The sequence below is a fragment of the Aquarana catesbeiana genome, linkage group LG01 (genome assembly GCF_042186555.1).
Source record: "Aquarana catesbeiana isolate 2022-GZ linkage group LG01, ASM4218655v1, whole genome shotgun sequence".
Classification (NCBI taxonomy): domain Eukaryota; kingdom Metazoa; phylum Chordata; class Amphibia; order Anura; family Ranidae; genus Aquarana; species Aquarana catesbeiana.
The window spans coordinates 612,518,473-612,534,190 of NC_133324.1; the positions used below are offsets into that span (position 1 = coordinate 612,518,473).

A 15,718-nucleotide genomic window follows, 5' to 3' on the forward strand; every position below is an offset into this window, starting at 1 on the left:
AGCAAGCTGCTTGCTGTGGGGGCACTGAACAGGAGGGAGGAGCCAGGATCACAGAAGAGGGACCTGAGAAGAGGCGGATCCGGGCTGCTCTGTGCAGATCCACTGCAACAGAGCAGGTAAGTATAAACATGTTTATTATTTTTATAAGAAAAAAAAACGAGACATTACAATCATTTTAAGTTGAATTTGTATGTAAGTTGGAACAGGTACATTTTGTAAGTGTAACTCCAGCCAAGAAAAATATTTTTACATTTTCTGGATGGGATAGGGAAGGGTTAACAGCCCTGTAATGTTTGTTCTGCTGTCTGTGCCTCTGTTTAGAAGAGTTCACTTCACTTTCTGTCCCAAGGACAATTGGATTTTGAAAATGTTGGGTTGTTGTGGAAACAAGGATTGGTGATAAAGCTTCAGTGGAGATAACTTTTTCCCATAATAACTCTTACAAGAGTGTATTTCCCTTCCTAGGGGTAGATTTCCTCTCACATCCTGTTGTCTCCCTCCATTTATGAGGCTTATGTAAGTTGGATGTTTGTAACTTGGGGACTGTCTATATATCCTGTGCTTTCAAAGTATCAACTCTGTGGGGGTTTTCATCTGATTTAGTGATCAATTGCTACAAATTAATCTCTAGCAATTTTGGTAGAATGATTGAGCTACTAAAAATCTCTTGTGTATCTGTGATTGTCAACAATGAGGCTAAATCCACCAAATGTAGCCTTGGCCATGCTCTGCAACAAAAAGTTTCATATACTTGCCTAATGCTTGTTCTAGGCAGTACACACCAAGTGCTGAAACTTTGGATACAAGAGTTAATTTACTAAAACTGGAAAGTGCAAAATCTTATGCAGTTCTGCATAGAAACCAATCAGCTTCCAGGTTTTATTGTCAAAGCTTAATTGAACAAGCTGAAGTTAGAAGCTGATTGGCTACTGTGCACTGCTGCACCAGATTTTGCACTCTTCGGTTTTAGTAAATCAACCCCTACAGAGTAACTCTTATGGTAAAAGTCACCTGTGTAGTTTAGCTCCTAGTGTCCATTTAGTTATTTTTGGTGCATTAGTGTGCTCCCATTTTTTCGAATGCAATGTAGTGCATTGCAGCATACTACAACACAAGAGTGTTACGCAGTAACAAATGTTACGGGCATCAGTGTGCACTGCGGTAACACCCATTACCACAACACGTTTGTGTATATGGTTCCTTAATGATAGTACAGCTCTGAGGTTATAAAAAAACTAGGTCCTGCTAAGACTTTGGGTCTGCTTTTAAGAATTTTCATGCCTGTAATATGTGTTTCATCACTGGGTATAAAAAAAACCCTGTGCCCTTTGCAAAGTGCAGTTGTTTCAGAGCTTAGTAAATGAGGTAAAGCTTCAATTTGCAAAGAATAACCAATCACCTGAAAGGAAAATAAAAAAAAAAAACAGCATTTTTGCTTGGACATGATTGGATGATGGAAGTCAACAGAGCTTCTGTTCATTTACTAAGCTCTGGAGCAACTGCACTTGCAGAGGACAACTAGCACTTTGCAAAGTGCACAGTCTATTTGCTTTTAGTAAATCAACCCCATTGTTCAATAGGACAAATTCCTCTGTCTTCATCTCTGCTCTCCTCTTCAGTGTTGGTAACAGGCCTTTAATTTTTTTCTGTTATGGCTCAGACGCTTATGTGGGCCATATACAGAAGATTTGTAGAGAACTGAAAACTTACACCTGATTGCTGCAATGGTCACATTTTCTATGTTTATATATATATATATATATATATATATATATATATAATAAAAGCAATCTTTATATTTTCTTACAAAACAGGAAAATAAAGAAAGTCGACAAGTAAAAACTAGACAAAGAGATAAACATTTAAACGCAATGCAGGCATGCCTAACTGAAGCGTACCTTTTTCCAAGTAGAATGGAATATTGTTGTGAAAGAATTGCACGAAGATATTTATTACACATAAGTTAAAAGAACAATCTGCTATGTTCGGCTAAAAAAAATAAAGTCACAACAAAAGGAAGCATTTTTTCCACTTTGTATTAATATAACCAAACAATAAAGTACACAAAAGATCTCTGCTATAATTCCAGCTACTGTGCTGCCCACGTGTTCATTTCACAGACTGTGGTGTGACCGTTCCAGATTATTAACATACAACTGAGTATTAACTGTGCGGAAAACCATAGAAAGGCTATTACAGTACATGATGTGACGGCCTTTTGACAATGTTGCATTGACTTAGAACACACAAATACCGTGCAGACCACACACATACATTCACACTCACAAGACGCCTACTCTGAATGCAGCAGGGAAGTGTACAGGCTTGTTAACAAAAACTGCTGGGAATAACAAAGATTTATAATATGGCTGGCCTTAAGTGAACAATGAAACAGCGGAAGCCGAGCTGTTGTCGCACGTACTGCTGACATTTCAACATGGTCTAGAAATAAGACGTTCCCGTTACAAGTAAAGAACAAAATCTGATTTATGTAAATTATTACACAGTATAATAGCTATTTGCACTTTATTTGCATATGCTTAATATTAAATATTCTGTGTAATACCAAATATCAATAATGAAGTAACATCAGTCTCAATGTTTGGTAATAAACCAAATATGGTGTTAGTGTCAATGATCGCCCAAGGAGGCACCTTGCAAAAAGGTTCCTGCACCTTTGGTCAAGATGCCTCTGGAAGAGGGGGCTTTTGTTTACTCATTAGGAATCCTGGTAGTAGTGCTGCTGTGGTTCAGGACATATTTTGATGCAACTTGATTGTATCCAAGTTAATATTATAATAATAATTAATTATTATAACAGGTTTTTTTATAGAGCCAATAAAATACAAGAGGGTCAAGATGGGCCCCCCTGCTCATAAGATACAAAAAAAATACTTTTTAATTGTTGTTGGTGTTATTTGTAGTCAGTTTTAGACATACTTAGGCGCACTGGTGAACTACTAAGAGGTGCAAAGGGGAGCCCTTTATCATGGAGCCCTTTACCTCCAATGGGGGGGGGGGGGGGTGTACACTCTTTTACACAACTCTTCCCCCCCTCCTTTCATCCAAGGTTTGCACTCCTTCTTGGGCATTTGGCACTGGTATGTAGGGAAAGTACACCTACGTTGAAGGACATGAATGCTATTATTAGTGTTTTAGAAGGTTATACTTTTTAATGTATAATGCAACAGTCCAGCAATTAAGCCTGGGCTATGTGCAAAAGACATGGGACAGGGGGATGTGTGCAAAGTGGTAGTGAATGTTAAAGCAGATGTTGGTGAATGCCACTGAATGTAACTGGCAAATTTGCAAGTGAATCTGACCAGAAAACCTACTGTGTGAACAAAGGTAAATGTCTAGCCCAGCCTTTTTCAACCAGGGTGCCGAGGCACCCAGTGGTGCCTTCTGGGCTCTTGGGGGGTCTTGGCAAAATGCAAAAAATTGCCTCAAATTGCCCAAAAATGTCAGCATGCTGGCAGGTGGATCTCACTTACATCTTTTTGTTACACAAAGCCAGAGGTTTTAATTTGTTTAGCATTACCACCTTGAGCACCGTGTGAGCCAGCTGCTGGGATTCAAATAAATTATGTCATAAATTGATAAGGAAGACATTGAGCACCTGAGGATGTCCTTGTTTGCACTTCTCTGTCTGCACTGGGGTCATATTAGCTGACTGAGGGAGGGAAAATTAGGGTGAGGAGAAATACTGAAATACTAGTCAGTGCCAGTGTGCAAAGGTGTATAAAATAAATAATCTCTAATATTGGGTGTTCTACGTGTGTTGATGTGTCTTTAACATTTTAGAATGGCGTGCCTCGAGATGTGCAAAATTTTAAAGGGTACCTCGACTCAAAAAAGGTTGAGAAACATTGGTCTAGATAATGTGTGGCAACCCTGACCATTGTGTGGCAACTGGACTTCTTGATATACCCCTGTGTTTATTGACAAGAAGTATTAAAAAATATATTCATATTTCAATTGCTAAATTTGAGAACACAGAGTATCCATGCACTAATCAAGTATGATAGTGTCTGAAGCATTTCTAATGTTAAATGGAGTTTATGTTGCAGTAGTTAAAAATCTTTGATGAGTTATTAAACATAAATACGTAAAAATATTTTTATAATTTGTTTATTAAAAAAAGCTAAAATTGATCACAGACTAGTTATTACTGAAACAGCCATGCAAATATTTTTTTATACTTCATGTACAATATTCAGTACTGTTTTAGTACCAATGCTAAGACTACACTTTAGGAAGATTTCTATAAAACCAGGGTATTTTGTACTGTTTGCATATTGTTATGGCCCATCCCCCAAAGACATCATTCCTCATGAAACGCGTAGGGAGTGGCCAATACGTAGTCATCATGCACCATTTGTTGACCGATGTCAGCGTTTGTTTTATATAAAGCATCAGCTTGCTGCCTTGGTCCTGCTGTACTGGAATGCTTACTAGCTGGAGCTCCAATATTATACAATAAAGGCATTACTTTTTAAACGGACTTCAAGATGGAGGTAAATGTTTTTATCTCCCAGTAGCATACCACTATGGACTGCTGAGTGGCGATCATCTCCCCCAGTGGAAGTCAAGTTTGGAATTTGCACTACATGCGTTTCTTGCCGTTATAATCTATGGCCCAAATGTTCTGGTAAGAGCGCTTGGTAACCACTACCATCTGGTGGTGGAGTCCGTTTCCCTTTTCTTGCACAAGTGATATTCTGTGGAGGATTGCACACTGTTAATGTTCTGTGATGAGACTTCTTGTTCATCAATGGACTATATACATATATTTTGGTGATTGATCTATGAATTTCTGATACATGAATTTATATATTAGCTGCATTTTTGATGATCTGTCTCTTTGCATTTTATAATAGATAAATTAGTTGTTTGCACTTTATATTATTTGATTTTTTTTTATTGCACTTTTGCACTTTACAACAGTTATTTGTTGGGATCATATGCACTTATAATTTATAGCGCTGCTATTTCTTTTTTTTACCTTTTTTATGTTGTTTTCAACAATTTTTTGGACGCATTTTACTAATTTATGATGTCCATACATGCCAAACTGACCTATCTTTATTTTTACCAGTTTGACAACTACTCCACTATGTAATGTAATCTATTAAACCACTCATTGCAAATAAATCTTTCTAATATCCTACAGAAAATGTGTCTACTATGCATTTAGTAAACTATAGATCAGAACAAAGATAATAGAAAGAAAATTGCAGCTGCCACTGATGCACAGGATTTGGGCAGTGTCATAACAATGAATAAGGGAAGCTATAAAAGTTTCCCACTAACTTGCAAAAAAATCCTGTTTTATGTCTACCTCCAAACTGTCATGTTTATTTAGTTGCACAGGCTGACTTCCAAACAGTGCATTGAGCTGAACTGTACTTTGATATGTCCAAAGTCAATTCCAGACAGGTCCTTCTGTGAACAAGAGTTGATCTGTAAAGTTTTATAAAGAGGCAAGTGATGAAAAAGGTGGCCTTTTGTTCTGAATAAAAAGAGAACACTTCCATATAGATATTTAAGATCTGACTTTTGAATGCTCCTGACAAAGTGGCTTCCTTCCTCATACATCCATGCTTCTCTCAGGGTGGGTGGAGGAATGTGAGGCCTATTGTTCATATGACGCCATCCTCGTTAGGAACATAGGAGAGCATTTTGGGTCACAATAGTTAGATTTACAGGACGCTGTCAGATGTCTTGTCATAGAAAGCACAGATCCGTAAATTATCAAGTCTTTCTTTCTCGTCCGGTTCCCGAAGCATCTCAAGAATTTCTTGAGCGAGTTCTGAACAGTGTGTGAAAACCGTTAAACAATAATTTATTGAGAAGCGTATGCTGCATACTGATATAACTCTACAAAATAGAAGTATAGAATGTGGCAGATGGCCTTATCCCATTGTATTTAACATAATAAATGGAAGTAAAACTTTCCAGAATGTCTCCCAGTTAATACAACTAATATGATGAAATGCGGCTAACTTATATATTTGGGAATAAATATTTGGCAAAGTTCAATGTAAACCCCATTTTTGTTCTTAAACCAGAGGTGGGTAGCCTGTATATGGCACTTATTAAACAAGACAAAGTTGAGATTTCTCAAAGCATATTGTATTTCCAAAAGTATTTTCATTGTATCAATTGTTCTAAACGTTTTGATTTACTTTCTAATATACCAGACTTTGCACTAGACTATTTAATGGCCTGGCTTTATAAAACAAGCAGTCAAAAGATTTGTGGTAATATTAAAGCATCTAAACCCAATAACAAAAACGTAATATACTAAAGCGTATCAGTCCTTAAAGTGATATTACACTTTTGTTATTTTTTTTCTATTAAAATAACAAACATGTTATATTTACCTGCTCTGTGCAATGGTTTTGCACTCAGGTCCCCCACCGGCATTCATGACCCCTCCCTCCTGACGAGTTCCCCCGAAAGCAAGTAGCCTGATACTGTGGCACCTGAGCAGGCTCGCTCCCAAGCTGCTGCTCTGTCTATCCATTCAGACATAGAAGGTGGCTCGGCCCCTCCCCCACTCTCTCCTCATTAGTGACAGCAGCTGGAGCCAATAGCTCTAGCTGCTGCCTAAGCTAATGAGGATTCTGAGTCCTCGAAAGCCACTGCTCTCGTGCACATTGCTGCATTGAGATGGGGCTCAGGTAAGTATTAGGGGGGGTGGGGGGGGCTGCTAAACACAGAGGGTTTTTTATCTTCATGCATAGAATTCATGAAGGTAAAAAACCTTGAGCCTGTACAACCATTTTAAATGTGCATTACTTTTTTTTTTTTTTTGCAGGATTTTTTCTTTATTCGCAAATGGTAATCCAACCAGTAACACACTTACATACACTTAAATTTGAACATTTTAATGCCATAATCAGAATAAGACAGCTACTTGGGGTAACATTGTCCAAACCTTTATGTTTTAATTTTGAATAGATTGCACCTCAGTCTTTTATTGATGTTTGAGGCTGAGCTGGGAAATTCCCTTTACCTCTTGTCCCGTGTACAACATTGTCACACAAATCTGCAATATATAATTATAATGGAATAGGCAAGAGAGAGCCAGCTTAAAAGTTTGTGTCCAGATCAAATTGATTTAACAATGAATTTTATGAAAGGCTAAAGCCGGCTAAACATGTATCAAAATTTGGCTGGTTCAGCAGCAGTTTCAATTGGTGTGTAGCCTTTCTGTTCAACAGAAGGTGCTCTAACCACCGGCTTCTGTGGAATGATTCTACTGGAAAACCAGCATTCGATCTGTACATGCAGCCAAGGGGCTGCAGTGCTGATCAGTGTATTCTGACAGCAGGGGAGGATGTCCCTTGCACCTCGATTGTGTGAATGGGGAAATCGGTTCAGAATAAAAAAAGAAAACTGAGCTATGTATGGCCAGCTTAGCACAGCCTTGAGGCTCCAAGAGTACCCCTCCTTCTGGGCTTAGGAGTACAGGAAAGGCTAAGGTCTGGAAGGTGGTTGATATAGTTCACAAAGAGAAATGTGTGCTGATTCTGAATATATGCTTCCAGCCAGATTCAACTTTAGGCTTATTAAAGGGCACAATACAGCAAATTTTCAGAACATGCCCTGAGATCCTACCATTAGAGAGAGCTGAGGGAAATGCATTCCCCAGGATGAGCCACTGAATGAAGGCCCAGCTAATATGCTGTGCATTACACTGTAATGACACTATGAAACGCACGTTTAACTTCCTTCTACCTGAAACTCAGCATACAATTACTGCTACATTTGAAATATATGTATGATGTTTTGACCAATAAATACATAATTTGTATATTTTAATCATTTTCTCCACCGTCCTGCCTGGTATCTTGTATAAAATGAAGATATGTAATCAGAAAGTATACACACATTCATTCGTGGAGACTCTCCCAAAACCTCTCCGCTTAGTCCATGAGCTCCTTCCATGTGAAAGACTGGTGGATCAAGGGGAAATAAGTAGAAATGGGATATCCAGCATATATAAGATGTTGATCTCCCCACCTGATTCCGGGTCATCAGGCTTTGTGGAGAATTGGGAATGTGAACTGAACCAACCTATCACGGAAATCTTAAAACGTAAAGTTATTGAGTGTATACATTCTATCTCAATGGAAATTAACTATAGATTGTTAACAAAGTTGTAATATATCCCATCAAAATTACATAAGATTAACTCAGATATGTCATTTTTATTTTGGAGAGCCTGTGGGGGTGAGGGAACACATGCTCATATTTGGTGGTGTTGCCCTCGGATCCAGTCTTATTGCAAATAAGTGCTGGGCTTAATTAGGAAAATTGGTGGTGTGGAGGTTAGACAGGACCCATGGCAAAGTTTGTTCCATGCCTCAGATGAACCAAGGAAGAAGTATTAAACAGCTATCACCCCCTTCTTGTTAAATGCAGCGAACGCATTCATTACAAAGTACCGGAATGTAAAGAAAATACCGACACATAGAGAGTGGTTTAGAGAAATAGATAGAACCAGGCTAATGGAAGAATTTATTGGCCTACAAAACGATCTTGGATTAAGAGTTCATAGAATATGGAGGAGCCGGATCGAGTTTAAACAATCACCAATTTATTATTTATTTGAGCTATATGGGTAATGAGAATGGACCTTAAAAGAGGTTGGCAAAGAGAGAATAAAGGGAGCCTCTGTAAAAAATGCTATGAAGATTTAAAGGTTTGCTATGCTTCCCTCCCCCCGCCCCCCCTTTTTTTTGTTGTTGTTGTTTTCTCTCCCTCCTATGGGGAAGGGAAAGGAATTTTTTTTCTCTCTCACTAGGGTGTAGGAACTCACCAGGTAATAGGGTAATTGAGAAAATAATTGGTATTGGGGCACGTATATTTAGATCTAAATGTGCAAACTAAAAACAGGTAAAATGACTGCGCTATCCCCATGGAACATGTGTAGGAGAATATACAATGTATAAGGTAAATAAAGCTGCACACACACTAAATAATTCAAGCAAAAAAAAGCTGCGCTATATGAATTGAAAAATATATGAGAATACAAAACACATCTAAATAAAGAAAATTAATATTATACATACACTGAAACGTGACCACCAGTGACAAGTGTGAAAAATATAATAATAAAAAACATGGGTACATAAATGAAGTAAGCAAATTCAAGTCCACTCCAATGGGTTATAGGAAAAAAGGTTCACTAGCAGAACGATATTCCAAATGATGGTTTGGCAAACATCCAGACGATTTAAATCGTGCAACTGCAACACCAAGAAGAATGTGATGACAGAAGGGTGCCTCCACCAATGAAAATACTGCCGCTTACCAGCTCCTAAGATCTCTTTTTAAAGGAGATCGTACACGCCTGTGGCTTTCTACCCCAGCCTCGGGTCTCTCAACCTGGATGGCTCCTTAGGTTATCCCCACAAGGTATCTTCTATAAGGCAGATAGGCACTCACTTAGTCCAGTTCCACCTTTTTGCTTGCTGAAACTTAGCCTAAGTGGAACTGGACTAAGTGAGTGCCTATCTGCCTTATAGAAGATACCTTGTGGGGAGAACCTAAGGAGCCATCCAGGTTGAGAGACCCGAGGCTGGGTTAGAAAGCCACAGGCGTGTACAATCTCCTTTAAAAAGAGATCTTAGGAGCTGGTAAGCGGCAGTATTTTCATTGGTGGAGGCACCCTTGTGTCATCACATTCTTCTTGGTGTTGCAGTTGCCAAGCCATCACTTGGAATATCGTTCTGCTAGTGAACCTTTTTTCCTATAACCCATTGGAGTGGACTTGAATTTGCTTACTTCATTTACGTACCCATGTTTTTTATTATTATATTTTTCACACTTGTCACTGGTGGTCACGTTTCAGTGTGTGTATAATATTAATTTTCTTTATTTAGATGTGTTTTGTATTCTCATATATTTTTCAATTCATATAGCGCAGCTTTTTTTTTACTTGACGTATATTTAGATGGACTGGGTTGATATCTATGGGTAGCTACCTTAGTTTTCACCCTTAAATTAAATCACAATTAAAATTACTTCACTTTTAAGGGAAAGGAAAAAGGGCAAGGGGAGAGAGAAAAGGAAAGAAGGAAGGGGAAAGAGAGGAAGGGGAAGAAAGGTTTGAGGAAGGAAGGGGGAGGGAGGAAGGGAAAGAAGGAAAATATAGATAGAGAAAAAAGAAGAAAATTTTTTTTTAATAGATTAAGGAATAATCATATATTAAAGGACATTTTAAATATCTTTGTGGTATGTCTACTCTAGGAATGTTATATGTTCTATGTAGTTGGTGATGTACAAATGCTATATGTGTTTGTAGATGTTTTGTAATGTTGTTTATTTTAATGAAAATCAATAAAAAGATTTAAACACTTAAAAAAATAAATAAATAAATAAAAGGAAAGAAAATATACACACATTAATTCTAACAATAAAAATCACATTATTTTCTACGGTACCCATTCACATGATGCAATGAGATTTTTGAAAAAGGTGTAGGCACTACTTTTTGTGCAGCATAGTGCATTTTTGGCCCCAAAGATTTTAATGGGAGCACATGAAAAGCACATAAAAACGCATGTACATGCATTTTTGGTGCGTTTTTGCAGGGTCCCCTCCTACAAAGAATACAACATGCAAAAGCATCAAAAAATGCACTGAAAAACCACATGATTATGCTGCAGCACTAGGGTGAACCTTGTCTTAATTACTATTTTATAGCCTACTCTTAGATGTTTTATTTGTTAATTGGTTGTGTGGGTGTGTTGATTTCTAAGGTTGCCAGTGGAGTAGTAAGTTATATAACTTACAAGAGTGTGCTCACTTGGCCACAGAGCAGAAGGCGAGGGGAATATGAAACATGATTTATGTTACACAGAAAACCATTGTGAAATCCAGTGTGACTATTGAAAGCCCAGTTTAGGGCTCAGCCCTTGAATACAAACAGCGGTACCACTCCAAGCTTGTCTGGCATCTTACTCTGGAGTTTGGGTGCTAAGAAAACTGCTTAAATTGTCTGCCCAATCTCTTCACAAACACTGTCACTCAAGAAAGCAAAGCTTTAACTCAACCAAAGAATCCAGCATGTAAGTCCAGGCTTATTTGCACAGGACCTGGAAACTCACGTGGCTACATGTTTCGCCCAACAAATGGACTTAGTCATAGAGTTGGAGGAAAAAGGATAGAACTATACTGTATATACGGCAGTATTTGTTCTTATAAAAAAAATAGTTCTTAAAAGTACAAACTCCAGGAATAAAAAAACATATATCCATTGTTCATTATACATATAACTTACCCACTCTAATCTCTTAAAACAAATATTTATACATTTATGAAATCTTATAGATCAAATTAAAATTCTACTTTTGACTAACCAAAATATGTCCCTACATATGAACATACAGTATATTGGGTGGAATGTGGGGCAATGCTTGACATTAACAGGGAAAGTCAAGATTAGCATATAATTTCAGTTATCGCTATCTCTGGATCTGATCATTTGAAGGTAACTCTGCTTATGCATTTTTTTCATCATATGTCCAGTCAGAATGGGTCAGGTGTGAAAGAATTAATGTATTTCATGAGTTTGTAAAGAAAAAAAAGAAAAAAAATTGGAGGGTTATTGTCCCCTCGTGTGGCATCCCATGTCTTTCCAGTTTGCCCAGTACAGGCACGTTTGAGTTACTTCAGATTGACTCTCTTGAGTTTGGCGCTCTTGAGCATCATTTAAAGACTTCAACCAATATAAATCTGCCCTCCAAAAATACTATTCTTGCCTCCACACTGCCAAGCAGACCTATTTTATATTTCTCATTAACACCTTCTTACCCAGTCCCTGTCAACTCTTTTCTATCTTTAATGCCGCGTACACACGGTTGGACTTCTCGACCGGACTTGTCCGACGGACGCCGACGGACCAAATCCAGCGGACAATCCGATCATGTGTGGGCTTCACTGGACCTTCAGCGGACTTTTCCAGTCGCAAATCTGATGGACTTTAGATTTGGAACATGCTTCAAATCTTTACGTCGTAACTCCGCCGGACCCAGAAATCTGCTCGTCTGTATGCTAGTCCGACGGACAAAAACACTAGGGCAGCTATTAGCTACTGGCTATCAATTTCTTTATTTTAGTCCGGTGTACATCATCGCGTACGAATCTGTCGGACTTTGGTGTGATTGTGTGTAGACAAGTCCGGTCGTTAGAAAGTCTGTTAAAAGTCAGTCGAAAGTCTGTCGAAAGTCTGTCGGATGGGCTGTCGGACTTTTGTAGCTGAAAAGTCCGACCGTGTGTACGCGGCATAACTCTCTACTTCGTCCTCCAGTGCCTCCACCCACTAACTCACTCACTGCCCAGGAGATCGCTAATCACTTCAAAAAAAGGTTGATTCAATTTTTGATGAAATCTCCACTCTACAGGTATCTCCCCCACTTGACACCCCATGTCCACAGGTACAATCAACAAGCCCCTTATTCAAGCCTGCTACTATAGACAAGGTTGTTAAACTTATTTCTAACTCCCACCTTACCACCTGTTCCCTGGACCCTGTTCGCTCGCAAATACTATGGGTCACCCTCTGACTCTATCCTACGCTCTCTAACCCACATCTTCAACCTCCCCCTCTCTTCTGGCATCTTTCCCAACTCTCTAAACATGCACTAGTCATCCCCATACTTAAAAAGCCTTCCTTGGACCCTACCAATCTTAATAATCTTCTTGTGCCCCTTTTCCTCCAATCTCCTTGAACGCCTGGTCTACAACCAACTGAATGACCACCTCATTAATAATAACCTTCTTGATCCCCTTCAGTCTGGATTTTTTCCTCAACACTCCACAGAAATTGCACTTTTAAAACTCACAAATGACTTACTAACAGTGAAAACCAATGGACACTATTCTGTACTCCTACTTCTAAACCTTTTGGCTGCCTTTGATATGGTTACCCACCCCCTCCTGCTTTACTTCTTTCGTCTCCGTGACTGTGCTCTTCACTGGCCCTCATTCTACCTATCCCACCGCACCTTCAGTGTCACTTACAATTCTACTTCCTCCTCTCCTCTTCCTTTCTCCATCGGGGTCCCCCAAGGTTCTGTTCTTGGATCTCTCCTATTCTCAATCTACACATCCTTCCTGGCTCAGCTGATAGCATTCCATGGCTTTCCATATCATTTCTAGGTTGACGACACCCAAATCTATCTTTCCACCCCTTAGCTCACTCCATCAGTCTCCTCACGCATCACTAATTTACTAACAGACATATTTGTCTGGATGTCACACCACTTCCTCAAACTCAACCTGTCCAAAACTGAGCTCATAATATTTTCTCCCCCACGTACCTCTTCCCCTGACTTCTCTGTCCAGAGCAATGGCACAACTATCAACCGTCCCTGCATGCCAGGGTGCTAGGTGTTATCCTGGGCTCTGAACTCTTCTTTCACCCCCACATCCAATCACTTTCCAAAGTTTGCCGCCTCAACCTCTACAATATCTCCAAAATACGTCCATTCCTAACCAATGAAACCACAAACCTCCTGATCCACTGCCTGCTTATCTCTAACCTAAACTACTGCAACTCCCTCATCATTGGCTTACCTTTACATAGACTATCCCCCTTCAGTGCATCATGAATGCTGCTGCCAGACTCATCCACCTTACAAACCGCTCAGCGTCTGCCACCCCTCTCTGCCAATCCTTCCATTTGTTGCACCTAAAATATTAAATTCAAAATACTAACAATAACTTAAAAGCCATCTACAACTCTGCCCCAGCTACATGACTAACCAAATCATCCTCTTCAGTCCTCCCAAGACCTCGTGCTCTCTAGCTCCCTCATCACCTCCTCCCATGCTTGCCTCCAGGACTTCTCCAGTCTTTTGGAATTTCCTACCCCAATCTGTCTGACTATCTCCAACTCTATCCACTTTTAGGCGATCCCTGAAAACTTCTCTAGAAGCCTATTCTGCCTCCACCCAACAACTGTACTTTCATTTTTTTCATCAGGTCATCACCTACATTTATTACCTTTTGTATCACTTGACCCTCCCTCTTAGTTTGTAAGCTCTATTGAGCAAGTCCCTCTGATTCCTCCTGTATAGAATTGTATTGTAACGGTACTATTTGCCCTAACTTTGAAAAGCGATGTGCAAACTGTTGGCGCTATATAAATCCTGTATACTAATAATAATAATTGAAATAAGAATAATCCTATTATCCATAGGGCACAGGAAGGTCCCATCTATTCACAATTTATTTGTTTTCATACTGATTTTGAATGCACCTGTTCTAATATTTGATGTTATCTAGGCTGACTTACATGTCACCACACGTAATTAGAGATGGACATTGTGTCTTATATCCTCTCTAATCCTTTCGTTTTTTTATATGCTGGGGGGAAGTTTGTTTAGGGCCCTTTCACACGGGCTTTCCGATCAGGTCCACCTGTCAGTTTTTCAGGTGGACCTGATCGGACACTCCATTAACTCTTATGGAGTGGCGGATGTCAGTGGTGACATGTCCGCTGACATCCGCCCCCATCCGATCTGATCCTGTCCATGAAATCCAGGTGGATGGGGACTCTATTTTCCATCCCTCTGGCAGATTGGATTGGATGAGATTGGATAAAAACAGACAGGCGGTCCATTTTCATCCAATCTCCCCATAGAGGAGAGCGGGGCTCTGACAGGTCCATCTAAGCACAGTGAGCAGAGACAGACCTGTCACCCGCCTACTCAGCGGGGATCAGCAGATTGATCCCTCGCTGAACAAAGCAGAGTCCGCCGGGCGGACCACCCATGTGAGAAGACCCCTGCAATGTTTTGTACACTTTCTTTTAAAAATAATAAAAATTACTGAAAAAAAAGGCTCCCCAACTACAACTTTGCTTTTCATGTTCGTGTCTTTATAACAAACAATTTTGTTTTTTAAAAGTGATAGGGACAAATGTTTACAGTGTACTTTGCACATTTGTATTGCTGGTCCTGGTAACCTACCAACATCCCTATTACATATACACAGTGTATACCTTTAGAAACTGCTGATTGCCCTACAGCTTCATTAGTGAGTCACTGACTACAAACACTGCATGTTGTCAAAAGTGATTGAAGGATTGGTTTGACCCAGTTAATGGGCCCAAAATGAATAAGTCATTAGGCATACATTGCTATTCTTGCTTCATTGTCTAGTGAGTCACTGTCCTAGGACGTTTCAGGTGACCCAATATATGCAAGCTCAGTGATGCAACAAATAGTTCCTTTTAATATTTAATCAGCTTTAAATATGTTTACAAACTTGTGAATGTTATACTAGGTGCATGTTTACATTGGTCACTTTGTATTATGCTTTACTGTTTCAGCAGCATGTTTAAAGGAAGCACATAGGGTAGATTTGTTAAAGGCAAATAGACTGTGCACTCTGCAAGTGCAGTTGCACTTATTTTCCACACAGCTTAGTAAAAGTGATAAACTTTGCTTTGTGGAGTCCACAAGTATTGAGCTACTTCTGGTCTGTCTTATCAAGAGGCCATGTTCTGTCAACAAAGTGTCCTGAAAGCAATGCTTATTTTTAAACTATGATTTTATAAGTAATGAGAACATAACATAAAAGGAAATATGATATGTGCGGTGGACATTCCAAAAATGAAATAAAATTTACCAAAAAACATAGTGTTTTTGGTTGCTAGGACCACCAGTGTCCTAGCAACCAATGACATGCTTGGTTC

General features: G+C 39.2%; 1 protein-coding gene across 3 annotated transcripts in view; it reads right to left on the minus strand.

Moving 5' to 3' along the window:
* SHROOM3 (shroom family member 3) overlaps positions 1-15,718 on the minus strand; it is a 554,962-nt gene that overhangs the window by 116,841 nt on the left and 422,403 nt on the right. The window lies entirely within an intron of this gene.